The sequence below is a fragment of the Camellia sinensis genome, chromosome 11 (genome assembly GCF_055761805.1).
Source record: "Camellia sinensis isolate YWXY chromosome 11, ASM5576180v1, whole genome shotgun sequence".
Taxonomy (NCBI): Eukaryota; Viridiplantae; Streptophyta; class Magnoliopsida; order Ericales; family Theaceae; genus Camellia; species Camellia sinensis.
In genome coordinates this window covers 48368386-48382290 of record NC_138971.1, presented here as the reverse complement: position 1 = coordinate 48382290, position 13905 = coordinate 48368386, and the positions used below count along the sequence as shown (strand labels likewise).

Genomic DNA, 13905 nt, shown 5'->3' with positions numbered 1-13905 from the left:
ACTTTTTTCCAAATAGATTCAGATTCACTCCCAAACCTCCACCACCATTTGAGAAGAAGACATTCATTCATGGTTCTCACCTTTCTAATACCTAGACCCCCGTTACTCTTGCTTTGAGTAATTTCTTCCCATTTTACCATATGAATTTTCCTTCTAAGTTCATCACCCCCCCCACAAAAATCTGGACTGAATTTTATCAATTTCTTTGGTAAGGTGGATTCAAAGCTAAAGCAACTGGAGGAGGAGATACATGACTTGGATTTGTTAGCTGAGCAAAGAGTACTCACTGAGACAGAGAGATCTAAATTTAGGGAATTAAAAGGCGAAGCATGGAATTTGAGTAAAATGGTTGAATGGGTATGGTTGCAAAAGTCTAGAGCTAACTGGTCACTAAAAGGCGATAGAAATACTAAATTTTTCCATATCATGGCCTCCACGAGAAGGAATCGGAATGCACTTTGCTCAATTGAGGTTAATGGGGTCTTCACTGAAGATCCTAAGGAAATTAGAACAGAAGTGCTTAATCACTTTCAGAGGCAGTTTTCAGAATCATGGTTTGATAGGCCAAGTTTAAATGGTCCTTTTAAGTCTATTGGGGAAGAAGAGGAGCGTGTTGCTTTGGAAGCTGAGTTCACAGAATATGAAGTTATGGCGGCTATTAAGAGTTGTGATGGGAATAAGGCCCCTGGCCCGGATGGATTTAACCTTTTGATGTTCCAGAAATGTTGGCATATAATTAAAGGGGATGTGATGAAGTTCATGAGTGAGTTAATGGCTCAGGAAGCTTTGGAATTGATGTCTCCAAGAGAGAACACCAACATTCTCAAGGAAATGCTTTTGTGTGGCTATAAGCCTGATGCTGAACCATTCCTTTCAATGATGTGAGCATTTAGGGCTGCAAAGTTGCTGGGATACGGACAAAAACAAGGATATTTGTTCCAAGAGGAAGGTCAATGATGGGATGTCTGGATGAGACCAGAACCCTGGAATATGGGCAGGTGTTTGTGCAAATTTCTGGGGTTGGTCATAGGCCATTTTATGATAATTCTCTTCTCATGCTTGGTGGCTGTGGCTGTGATAATCGTATTGTTGAGGGGAAGGTAGTTGTTGCTAAAAACCATTGCTTGCACCCAGGTGATGTTCGTGTCTTAAGCGCTGTTAATGTGCCAGCTTTGCACCATATGGTGGATTGTGTAGTTTTTCCACAGCAAGGAATGAGGTAAACAATGTCATAGTCTCTTGCTTTTCGTCATGACTATATCTCATATAATCTAATGTTCCAGAAAAAGAAAAAAAAAATTGTTTAATGTTTATAACCAGTTATGTAATATTATACCAGATTTAGTTTGGTAGTTCTATTTCTAGTTGTCACTATTGATTTAGTTGTTACTTTGCACTTTTTATTTATAATTTTAAAGTTTAAGAAAAAAAAAAAAAGTAGAGAATTCTAAGCTCTCCAAATTATCAATCTCCTCTTTGTTTCTACTTTATTTTCTTCTACTTGTTCTTATATATAGATAACTAAACCAATTTAATATGTTCTGCCTTATGCATACATATAAACATAACAATATTTGTATGTATAATGTGCATGTGTGGATATGTGATATATCCTTGCAAAATGCTTGCACTATAGCATGTCATGGGTGCCTTGTCATTCTTTCAAATGGACTCGCTTTTTGCCTGATGCATCTTTTTACTTTTTATTACATGATACCCCGTGGTCACTACCCATTTTTCAATTTTAAAGTATTCATCATAATGAGATTTGTTAATTGCTGATATCATGCATCACTTTATCTTAGTCACCAGTATTATATGCATACAGGATGGGTTCACAGAATGACTGACTAACGATCTTGACTGGAATTTCTTCTATGTAATTTACAATAACTGACATTGAAAAAATGCATTGGCATTGGAATGGATGAGGAAGACACGTGACTGGTTTCTATGAAACATATCCGGTCTATGATGAAAGCATTCTATCAGGTTGGTTGATGCAGACAAACACATGTCAATGTATGTGTCTATCAATTTGCTGATCATGAGGCTGCCAGTTGATAAGCACAGCTTTGGACTTAAACCTACAACTGCAGCATCATGTGGAACTGCAAGCACATAAATCATTGTGTGAATGATACTATTAGATTTTGTTGTTATTTTAGAAATGGGGGTACTTTTGTAATTTGTTAGACTATTTAATATAAATATATGGGTCCAGGGATGAGAAGTGTAGTTCATACCAAAAAAAAAAAAAATAAATTTTCTGTATTACTTTTTCTTTCTTTTCTCTTCCTTCTTCTTCTTTTTTTTTTTATTTTTTATTTTTTATATAACTGATACCTTATCTACCAACATCAAGTAGTGTTTTTAGGGGGACTTGGTGAAGCTCTGGGTGTTTTTGATAGTAGAAGTTATAAATCTAAGAAGCACGGACACTTGTAGGAACACTTTTTCAACGTTCTTAATTAGAATTTAAAATTTTGTTATTAGATACTTTATAGACACTTCACGGACACTTCTGTGACACTTAACCCTCCAAACAAAACCATGTGATGAACCTCTTATGGAGTAACAATGTTCTCCATTCTCAAAATCTAACTTCTACACTAAATATGTCTTGAAACATTTATAACATGAATACATCATGGGTATTTCAATGTTCTACAATTATTTTTGCATCGTTTATAATGCAATTGTTATGTGAATGATATCTTGACTTTGAAGTTATGAAACATATGACTTTTTAATTTCAATTAGTGCTTTTTAAAATATTTTTTATACATTTGAATAAATTACACATAGATTTGAACTATAATAAATTTTAAAAATATAAAATTTTAATGTATCTCAGGCATGTCATGTCGTGCATTTTAATCCAAATTTTCATGTCGGCATGTCTGTGTATGTACTACTTAGTAGTTATAAACTAATTGTACTTATCTGTGATGTTTCTTCCGAGCTACAGTGGTAAAAATTGCTTCTTTTATTTCCTCTCCAATAACCATATCTGATAGCTGTTAAAATCTTTCTTTGTTCGTAATTGTTACTAATTTTAGCCGACTCTAATGGCGGACCTCATCCAAATGAATGTTCGGGGAGTGATTTGGATGGTAACATTTATTTTGTCTGTTGGGACCCTGATCTGATTCCACCGCGGCAAATCCAACCCATGGATTACACCCCTGCACCAAGTATGTTGTCGGATCATGATGTTACAATTGAGGTATTACTATCCACAAATTTATATGTTAAAGCAGTTTTCTTGATTTGTAAATCTATAAATTAAGAGTACCAACAAAAAGAGTGCTGGAAATTTGTGTTAATGTATATAATATGATAGTGGTGTTGGTGAAGGATAGTGGCATGTATAGAATATGATAGTGGTGTTGGTGGTAGATAGTGGCATGTATATAATATGATAGTGGTGTTGGTGAAGGATAGTGGCATGTATAGAATATGATAGTGGTGTTGGTGGTAGATAGTGGCATGTATATAATATGATAGTGGTAGATAGTGGTAATATATAATATGTAAGTGGCATATAATGGGTTATAATGATGTTTGTAATATCTCCTATATAAGGAGTGTCATTTGGTCTTGTAAGATAAGAAGTTTTGAATATAACAAAAATATATTCCTTCTTCCTCATATTTTCGGAGTTCTTCTTCCTCATATTTTCTAAGTTGGTATCAGAGCAACAAAAAACACAGCAGCCCTAAAACCGTCATAGCCATGTCGGAAGTCACGTCTGAAACCACTTCAACCCCTGCCGCTGCCATTCCGGTGAAAACGTCCAACTCTCACTCTGTCCAAATCACCACCATCCGCCTAAATGGTGATAATTTTCTTCGTTGGTCACAATCTGTCCGGATGTATATCCGTGGGCAAGGAAAGATCGGTTACATCACTGGTGACAAGAAGGCTCCTGCTGTTAATGATCCGCTGTTCGACAGTTGGGACGCTGAAAACTCCATGGTTATGACATGGTTGGTCAATTCCATGGAGGAGGATATAAGCTCTAATTACATGTGCTATACTACTGCACAAGAATTGTGGAATAATGTTAGTCAGATGTATTCTGACCTAGGAAATCAATCTCAAGTTTTCGAATTAACTTTGAAGTTGGGAGAGATTCGTCAAGGAGATGATTCCGTCACCAAATATTTCAATTCGTTGAAAAGGTTGTGGCAGGATCTTGACATCTTCAACACATACGAATGGAAATCGGTTGACGACTGCAACCACCACAAGAAAACTGTGGAAGACAGCCGTATTTACAAGTTTCTTGCCGGCCTCAACATTGAGTTCGATGAAGTGCGAGGAAGAATTATTGGCAGACCTCCTCTCCCATCCATTGGCGAAGTATTTGCCGAAGTCAGAAGGGAAGAGAGCCGAAGGAGCGTCATGCTTAAGAAAAAAGGTACTGGTGAATCAATTGAAATTTCTGCTTTAATTAGCGATGCTGCGGCCAACAAGGCTGCAAATTACCAGCGCAGGTTTGATGATAAGCCACGGGTCTGGTGTGATTTTTGCAACAAGCCTCGCCATACACGCGAAACGTGTTGGAAGATCCATGGCAAACCTGTCAACTGGAAAAGCAGCAAACAAGGAGAGAAGAATCGTGGCTTTCCTACCACTAATGAAGCCAATTCAGGTCCCTTCAACAAAGAGCAGATTGATCAACTCTTAAAGCTGATAAAATCCAACTCCTCATCCGGTACTCCTAGTGTTTTGTTGGCACAAACAGGTAGAAATCCTAAAGCCTTCTCTTGCCTAAACTTCTCTCCGTGGATCATAGATTCCGGTGCCTCTGATCACATGACTAGTTTTTCCCATTTATTTAGTACCTATTTCCCTTGTTCTGGTCATGACAAAATCAGAATAGCCGATGGTAGTTTTTCACCTATTGCAGGAAAAGGATTTATTAAACTAACTGAGAAAATTAATCTCAATGCTGTTCTTCACGTCCCCAACTTAGCCTGTAACCTTTTGTCTGTCAGTAAACTATCTAAGGATTCTAATTGTCGTGTTACATTTTTTGAATCCCATTGTGAATTTCAGGACCAGAACTCGGGGATGATGATTGGGCGTGCTAGGATGCTTGAAGGTCTTTACTACTTTGATGAAGTACCTGTTAGTAATAAAAAAGCTCAGAGCTTTAATAGTACTAGTTCAATCTCTGTTCAAGAAAAAATAATGCTATGGCACTATAGGCTAGGACATCCTAGTTTTCTTTATCTGAAACATTTATTTCCAGAATTATTTAAAGGGATTGATTGTTCTTCTTTTCATTGTGAAAGTTGCATTTTTGCAAAATTTCATCGCTCTACTTATTTGCCAAAACCTTACCAGGCTTCCAAACCTTTTTATTTGATTCATAGTGATGTTTGGGGCCCTTCTAAAATCCCTACTCTTTCTGGTAAAAAATGGTTTGTTACATTTATTGATGACCATACCCGCTTATGTTGGATTTATTTGATGAATAAAAAATCTGACGTGAAAAATTTATTCACAAATTTTTACAATATGATTGAAAACCAATTTCAAACCAAAATTGGTATTTTACATTCTGATAATGGAACAGAATATTTCAATGAGCAGTTGGGTGAGTTTTTGGAAAAAAAGGGGATTTTTCATCAATCTACATGTCGGGATACCCCTCAACAAAATGGCATTGCAGAACGAAAAAATAAACATCTACTTGAAGTAGCACGTGCTATAATGTTTTACATGCATGTTCCTAAATATTTATGGGGTGAAGCAATTTTAACAGCCTCGTATTTGATAAACAGGATGCCTACAAAGGTGTTAACATACAAAACACCTTTTGATTGTCTCAAAACTTTTTTTCCTGACACGAGGATGGTTTCTGATTTACCCGCCAAAGTTTTTGGATGTACTGCCTATGTTCATGTTCCCAGTCAATTTCGTTCAAAACTTGACCCCCGTGCTATAAAATGTGTTTTTTTGGGTTATTCCTCAAACAAAAAGGGGTATAAGTGTTTCGATCCTCAAACCAAGAAATTTCATGTGAGTATGGATGTATCATTTGTGGAAACAAAATCCTATTTCCCCAACACTTCTCTTCAGGGGGAGACAAGTGGAGTAGAAGACCGTTTTTGGGATATTTCTATCCCGCTCCCCAATGTCATTTATCCTACACAAAAACCACATCTGTCTGATAATGATCACTTAGGAGAACCAAGTTCTATGGTGCCTAGTCAAGAAGATTCTTGTTTAGGGGGAGAAGTACTACAAAATGATCTAAATCCTGAGCTTCAGGTTTATACTAGGAAGCGATTTCATCTGAGGAATAATGACCCGAATGTCCATCCTAATGACCCGAATGTCCACCCGAGTTCTGGCATCGAAATTTTAGGTAATCCTATTCCTTCTATTTCCGACCTTGATGTTCCTATAGCAATTAGGAAAGGTGTCCGAAATTGCATTAAACATCCTATTGCAAATTACCTCTCCTATCAAAGACTGTCTAAAAACCATAGAGCTTTTACATCTAGGATTTCACACTTGTTTGTTCCAAGGAATATACAGGAAGCATTGGATGATCCGAATTGGAAATTAGCAGTCATGGAGGAGATGAATGCTTTAAGGAGAAGTGGTACTTGGGAGATAGTTGATCTACCCAAAGACAAGAAAACAGTTGGGTGTAAATGGGTGTTTACGATAAAATGTAACGCAGACGGAAGCGTTGAGAGATACAAGGCGAGACTGGTGGCTAAAGGCTTCACTCAAACTTATGGGATCGACTATCAGGAGACGTTTGCTCCTGTTGCTAAAATAAATTCCATCAGAGTACTGTTATCTCTTGCAGTAAATTCAGATTGGCCTCTACATCAACTTGACATTAAAAATGCATTTCTCAATGGTGATCTTGAAGAGGAGGTGTTCATGAGCCTACCGCCGGGATTTGAGCGGAGACTTGGAAGCGACAGAGTATGCAGATTGAACAAGTCATTATACGGACTCAAACAATCACCAAGAGCGTGGTTTGAACGCTTTGGGAAGGCAGTTATCAGTTGTGGCTTCTCGCAGAGTCAAGCAGATCACACAATATTTTATAAACATTCAAAAAATAGTAAAATTGCAATTTTGATTGTTTATGTTGATGACATCATTTTAACTGGTAATGATGAAGCAGAGTTAGCAGCCCTCAAAGAGAAACTCGCAAAAGAATTTCACATTAAGGATCTGGGAGCCCTCAAGTATTTCCTCGGAATGGAATTTGCAAGATCCAAGGAAGGTATATTCGTTAATCAGAGAAAATATGTTCTTGATCTCCTTGGAGAAACAGGTATGCTTGGTTGTAAGATGGTGGAGACTCCGATCGAGCCTAACTTGAAGTTACAAGCTGCTAAGGCTGAAGAAGTCAAAGAGAGGGAACAATATCAGCGACTTGTAGGGAAATTGATTTACTTGTCTCATACGCGGCCCGATATTGCCTTTGCAGTCAGCATGGTAAGTCAGTTCATGCACTCACCAGGGGCAGAGCACTTTGAGGCCGTTTATAAGATCTTAAGATATTTGAAAGGAACTCCAGGGAGAGGCTTACTGTTCAAGAAACATGGGCATCTTCAAGTTGAAGTATACACAGATGCAGACTGGGCAGGAAGTGTTACAGACAGGAGATCAACATCCGGATACTGCTCCTTTGTAGGTGGGAACCTAGTTACATGGCGGAGTAAAAAACAGAATGTGGTAGCTAGAAGTAGTGCAGAAGCAGAGTTCAGAGCTGTTGCCCATGGAATCTGTGAAGTAATGTGGATTAAAAGAATTCTTGAAGAATTAAAGCTTTCTCACCCGACACCTATGAAAGTCTATTGTGACAACAAAGCAGCTATATCTATAGCTCATAATCCAGTTCTACATGATCGCACAAAACATATAGAAGTGGATAAACATTTCATCAAGGAGAAAATCAATGCTGGCATAATCTGTATGACCTACCTTCCAACAGGTGAACAATTAGCTGATGTGCTAACGAAGGGACTACACAAGAAGCAATTTGATAAGCTGACTAGCAAGCTGGCTATGGAAGATATCTTCAAACCAGCTTGAGGGGGAGTGCTGGAAATTTGTGTTAATGTATATAATATGATAGTGGTGTTGGTGAAGGATAGTGGCATGTATAGAATATGATAGTGGTGTTGGTGGTAGATAGTGGCATGTATATAATATGATAGTGGTGTTGGTGAAGGATAGTGGCATGTATAGAATATGATAGTGGTGTTGGTGGTAGATAGTGGCATGTATATAATATGATAGTGGTAGATAGTGGTAATATATAATATGTAAGTGGCATATAATGGGTTATAATGATGTTTGTAATATCTCCTATATAAGGAGTGTCATTTGGTCTTGTAAGATAAGAAGTTTTGAATATAACAAAAATATATTCCTTCTTCCTCATATTTTCGGAGTTCTTCTTCCTCATATTTTCTAAGTAAGAGGGTGTATGCATATTACTCTATGTTGATGCACTTTTGGAACTTACGTTTTCAACCTATCATAGAATTTTTTTTTCACATGGGTTTAGTAGTCCCAACTTCACATGGGTTTAGTAGTCCCAACTTCACATGGGTTTTGTGTTCTATCTCTCTTTTCCTTCAATGCTGTCATATATTATCAAGAAATACGATGTTGATCGCAAAATTTGCTTGGCCATTTTTTTTTCTCTTCATAATTCCTCACTTCAAAATGATTTGAGATTTGATTTGTTATTTCATGTTGTACATAATTCACCATAGTTAATTTTAACAGTGAAGACGCTTTGTGTTCTGGCCTTCATTTTCTTGCTTTTCTTATTTGTTGAAAAAGATTTATGTGACTGTTGTTATATATTTCAGTTTACTTGTGTATGTGCACGTGTGTATGAGCATATATGAATGTGAGTCACACATGCCTGCGTAAAATAGCAATTTTCAGGTTTCCTTGAGGTAGATACACAAGTCATAAAATGGTTTACAAATGGAAAGCTTGGAGTCATTTCCTCCATTTGCAATTCTTTTTTAAACCTAGGCAATTGGAAATTTTTTGCATAAGATGTATAATTCAAGTGAAAATAAATCAAAGATTAATGCACTACATTTAGTATGAACTTCCAAACAGTAATAGGAGGAACTTATCTAGAAGTTTTTACTGCCGTGACTTGGCATCATGCAACATTGGTTTTGACGACACCTGGCTCAATATGTATGCAAGCATCGACATACCATCTTAAGCCTTAACCTTAAACCATCAGAAACTTGCTGAACTAGTAAGATTGACAGGAAGTCTTATGATTGATTGAAATATTACAGTTCATTTGAAATCTATAAAAGGTGTCAAACTTTTTATGTACCAAGAGTGGGAAAGAAGAGTCATTGTTCCTCTTTTGTAATTAAAGAATAGATAACTGCTGGATCTGTTACATTATGTAATTTTTGTTGAAACTACAATGTGCTGAGAATTCTGGTGTGACCGGTTAGGTGAGCTTAAATTTGTGTGCTAATGAATATTATCCAATGCAATTCTACAGGTCTGCCACTGGGTGGAATCTTGGAACCTTGCCGAAAGTGCTTGCAATAAATCAAGATTAAAATTATAGTAGGATAATGAATATGAGGATGGTGATGGAGTCCAATTTTTTTTTTAATTTTGCTGTTTTATTTATCAGGGTAGGAGTTGTGGACAGGGTGGTATGTAGTTATATTTATTGGCTTTAAGATGTACTTGGCTAATCGAGCCCATCAATTTTCCTTACGTAGCCTTGTTAGAACTCTCACCTAAGTTTATTTAAGTACTTCATTAGGACCAAAGGTGTACATATTTTTCCTTATTCATGTTGTATGGATAATTAGATAATTTGAGCATGCAAATTGATGATTATGAAGAAAAAAATTTGTTGGCAATTTTGTGTTTCAAAATTAGTAAGCCAAGTTTCTTCGGGATCAAATTGAAGTCTAATTATATATATAACATTGTGCTGAAAAAGACATGTATAATGGAGTAGTGAGTACAATTAAGGTCAATTGCAGGAGAAACTAGTGAATTCTCAATCATTGTAACATCAAGTGTTAGCTATGAATCAGGATGTAGCAGATGAAATTTTTGAAGGAAATAATACTAAATTGGAAATCTGGAGAGAAGCATTTGAGTCAAAAAGTTTAAATTAGTAGAAATAAAACTAAATATATGAAATATAACTTTAGTAATAACAAAAGTATAAATAATGGAAAAGTGAAGATTGAAAATTAGGAAATTACAAATAGTGAACATTTTTGTTATTTAGGCTCGATTATTAGGAAGGATAGTAAGATTGGAGACGATGTGCTCCATAGAATCAAAATAGATTGGCTCAAGTGGAGGATTGTGCTGGACATATTATGTGATCGGCAAATACCCCAATAAAACCGAAAGGAATTTTTTTACAGCTACAAGGCTAGCGATGCTTTGGAGCACAGAATCTTGGGGATTTAAGATTAAGAAACAACACGGTCATAAAATGAGTTTAATTGAGATGAGGTTGCTTAGATGGATGTGTGATAAGACTAGAAAAGATATAATTATAATTTAATATATTCGCAAAATAGTAAGAGTAGCACTAATTAAAGACAAGTCAAAAGAAAACATGCTAAGACGATTTGATCACCTATAGATGCAGCAGCAAGGATGAGTGATGATTGCCGTAAATGAAAATGTTTGGGGGAGGGAAAGACCTAAACTGACATGGGATACGGTAGTAAAAAAATTATGAATTTTATTTAATTTAATCAAGGATATAACGTTGATAGAGAAGAATGGAGAAAAATGATTCATGTAGCCAATCCACTCGATTGGAATTTGTGACACAGGGCTTAGTTTGGTTATTGTGCTGGAAATATGTTCAAAATAGTATTCTGATTTTAAGTTTGGTACTTATTAAAGATGAATTTTCTCCAACTAAACTTATGCTTTGTTACTATTATTATGATTGTAGTCGAAAGAGGGGTGGAGGTCTTATCAAAGCATGCCTCAACACTCTTTAGGGTGATGGATCCTAGTAACAGGGACCTCAATGATCATGACAGACATTTCATTCATGTAGGATATTGAGGACCTGTTTCTCTAATGGCTTATTGAGATGACGTGGGGTATTATAATTATTAAGGACCCCAATGATCACGGTAGACATTTTATATTTAGAGACCCAAGTATCCAGTGTTTTCTAGGTGTTAAAGATGCCAGGTATTAAAGGGCATCATCTATTTCGCTGTTGAAGTGTGTAAAGATCTATTTTGCTGAGAAAGGTTTATTTGGTTTTAAGCTATTGAGACACATTGAGATATCCAGTGAAGATAGTCTACTCCTTTGATAGCCCTGGAAGATAAGGAGTCGTACTTGGAAGGCCATACGTGTGGCTTGATGTGACATGATATTAGATGTGACTGTTGCACTGTTGGCCCAATAACATTCCTAAACTAAGCTACTAACAAAATTAAGATGAAGTAAATAATTAAATTGTAAATCAATAATAAACTAGAAGTAGCTGGGAACTGCATGGAATCACTCTCGAATATTTCATGCTCGACTTATATTTCTGTACAATTGTGATGTTTGATACAACTCCAAGTTATCATGTTCAATGCTTGCTCAAATGTTCCGTCCCATTCCCAATAACATGTTTATTTGTTATATTCAACACACCACATTTTTTTCTTGTAGGAAGTTGAGGAGTACTTCACGAACTATATAGTGAATGACAGTTTAGGCATCATTGCAAATGCCCACACAGTTTTTGCAGACAGGGAACCTTTAAAAGCAATGAGCGACCCTTGTATAAAGCTTGCACAGCTATTCTCGATTGCCGTTGACTTCCCAAAGACTGGTGTGCCAGCTGAGATACCAACTGAATTACGGGTCAAAATATATCCTGATTTTATGGAAAAGCCTGACAAGACTACCTATGAATCAGAAAGTGTGATTGGGAAGCTTTTCCGAGCGGTGAAAGACATTTCGCCACAGTCGAGCTCTTTCAAATCCTTCACGAGGGACGTGGCAAGGAACTCATATGATCCTGATATGGAAGCGGATGGTTTCGAGGATTACGTTGACGATGCTTTTGATTACAAAAGTGAGTACGATTACAAGTTGGGAAACCAAATGGACTATTTTGGGATCAAAACAGAAGCCGAAATACTCAGTGGTAGTATTATGAAAATGTCGAAATCTTTTGACCGGAGAAGAGATGCAGAGGATGTTGGCTTGGCTGTGAGGTCATTGAGAAAGGAAGCTAGAACCTGGTTCAACACGAGCAGAACTACATCTGATGCTGAATCTGACGATGTATACGCAAAAGCATCTGCTTGGTACCATGTTACCTATCATCCTAGTTATTGGGGTCAATATAATGGTGGAATGAACCGAGACCATTTCCTTAGTTTTCCATGGTGTGTTTATGATAAGCTGATCCACATCAAGAAGGAGAAATCTAGAATGGCTCTCCAGCTGTCCTCGCTTCAGCGGCGGCTCCAATATGGATTGAGCTTGGGATAGAAATTCAGTATCACGCCAGTTCCTTGTTCTGTAAAATTTGAAGCATTTTCATTTTCATGTGCATTTATCTATTTTATCTTTTGATTTGTGTTATGGGTGTGTAGTTTATTCGATATAAATGAACTGTGCTGATGACTGGGGAATTGTTATCGGAACGATTTGTGGTTTGTTTTTTCTTCCTTTTGTTGGAGTACTTCATTTTAAATTCTTGTTCATTTGGGGTACTTATCAATCAGTCTTATTTATTTACAGGTCATAATTGATAAATTTATCACTGTAAATTTATTCATAAAAACAAAAGAGACTGATAAATTTATAACTTGATAAATTGATCAATAGAACATAAGTAATAAGTTTCAAAAGTAAAACTTATTGGTAATTTACCCTGTTCATTTTTAAATGTTTTGGAATGTGACACTACAAGTTTAGGAGGGTTCAAATTGTGGGGTATGGCGGTCATCTTCAGAGAATTTATACACATTATCCATATTTCAAAGCTTTGACGAGTTTATGAATATTAACAGGGTAGTGGAAATGGATATGGGAAATCAAAATCAACCTGAGTATTGATACAAAGCTGGTTCAAGCAAAAGGTTTTCACTGTGGAATCTCAAATGGGTGACTCAGTGCAGGAGGCTTATGTTAAAATAGCGAAAGTAAAACTATCATTTGATTCTTGTTATCAGCATTTAATCCGAACAAACCCTTATGACTTCTATTCAATCTGTTTTTTGTTTTTGTTTTTGTTTTTTTTTGATAACTGGCATGTGCGGATCAATTTATGCATATCTTGACTAATTCTGAAATCTTAAAATTAACAGCCGGACAAACCTTCAGTGGTCTCAATGTTTATAATGCTTGTTCTTCATAAGATTTGAACCGAGTAAACCTGTTTGATCTCAAGACTTTTATTCTATCTATGTTATTATGTAGTGTAGACCTATTTTATGTCTATTTATAATTTATAGTGATAAGGTAGATATGCCGCAATATAATATTAGTTATGACAAAAAAGGTGGCGAGGTCCGTTTATGGTAAAATCAAGATGAGCCAACTTGATTATAAAATAGTTTTTAATTACATTTCAATGTGAGTTAGTTATAAACTGATGATGTTGTTACAACTTAAATTGATGTTTAATTACTAAGGGTGTTTAATTCGAAGTGGAATTATTTTTCTCATAATAGATACATGTGGTATGCATTTAAAATGAATGTGTATCGTTGCAGTTTTCTTTGTAAATAGGGTAATTTTATTCGCACATCATATTTTATTTTAATATTTCATTTGTCTCAAAATATTAATCTATTATTCTATTTTTTATTATCTCAAAATATTAGCTCCTTTTTCAAAAATCAAGTATAAAAA

At 36.0% G+C, this 13905-nt stretch overlaps 1 pseudogene across 1 annotated transcript in view; it reads left to right on the top strand.

The window, feature by feature from the left end:
• LOC114295375 (RNA-dependent RNA polymerase 1-like) overlaps positions 1 to 12742 on the top strand; it is a 35529-nt pseudogene extending 22787 nt beyond the window's left edge. The window contains exons 4-6 of the transcript XR_014344561.1: positions 765 to 1218; positions 3078 to 3229; positions 11707 to 12742. The product of XR_014344561.1 is annotated as an RNA-dependent RNA polymerase 1-like (transcript). The remainder of the gene's footprint in view (positions 1 to 764; positions 1219 to 3077; positions 3230 to 11706) is intronic.
• Positions 12743 to 13905: the final 1163 nt, after the last annotated feature.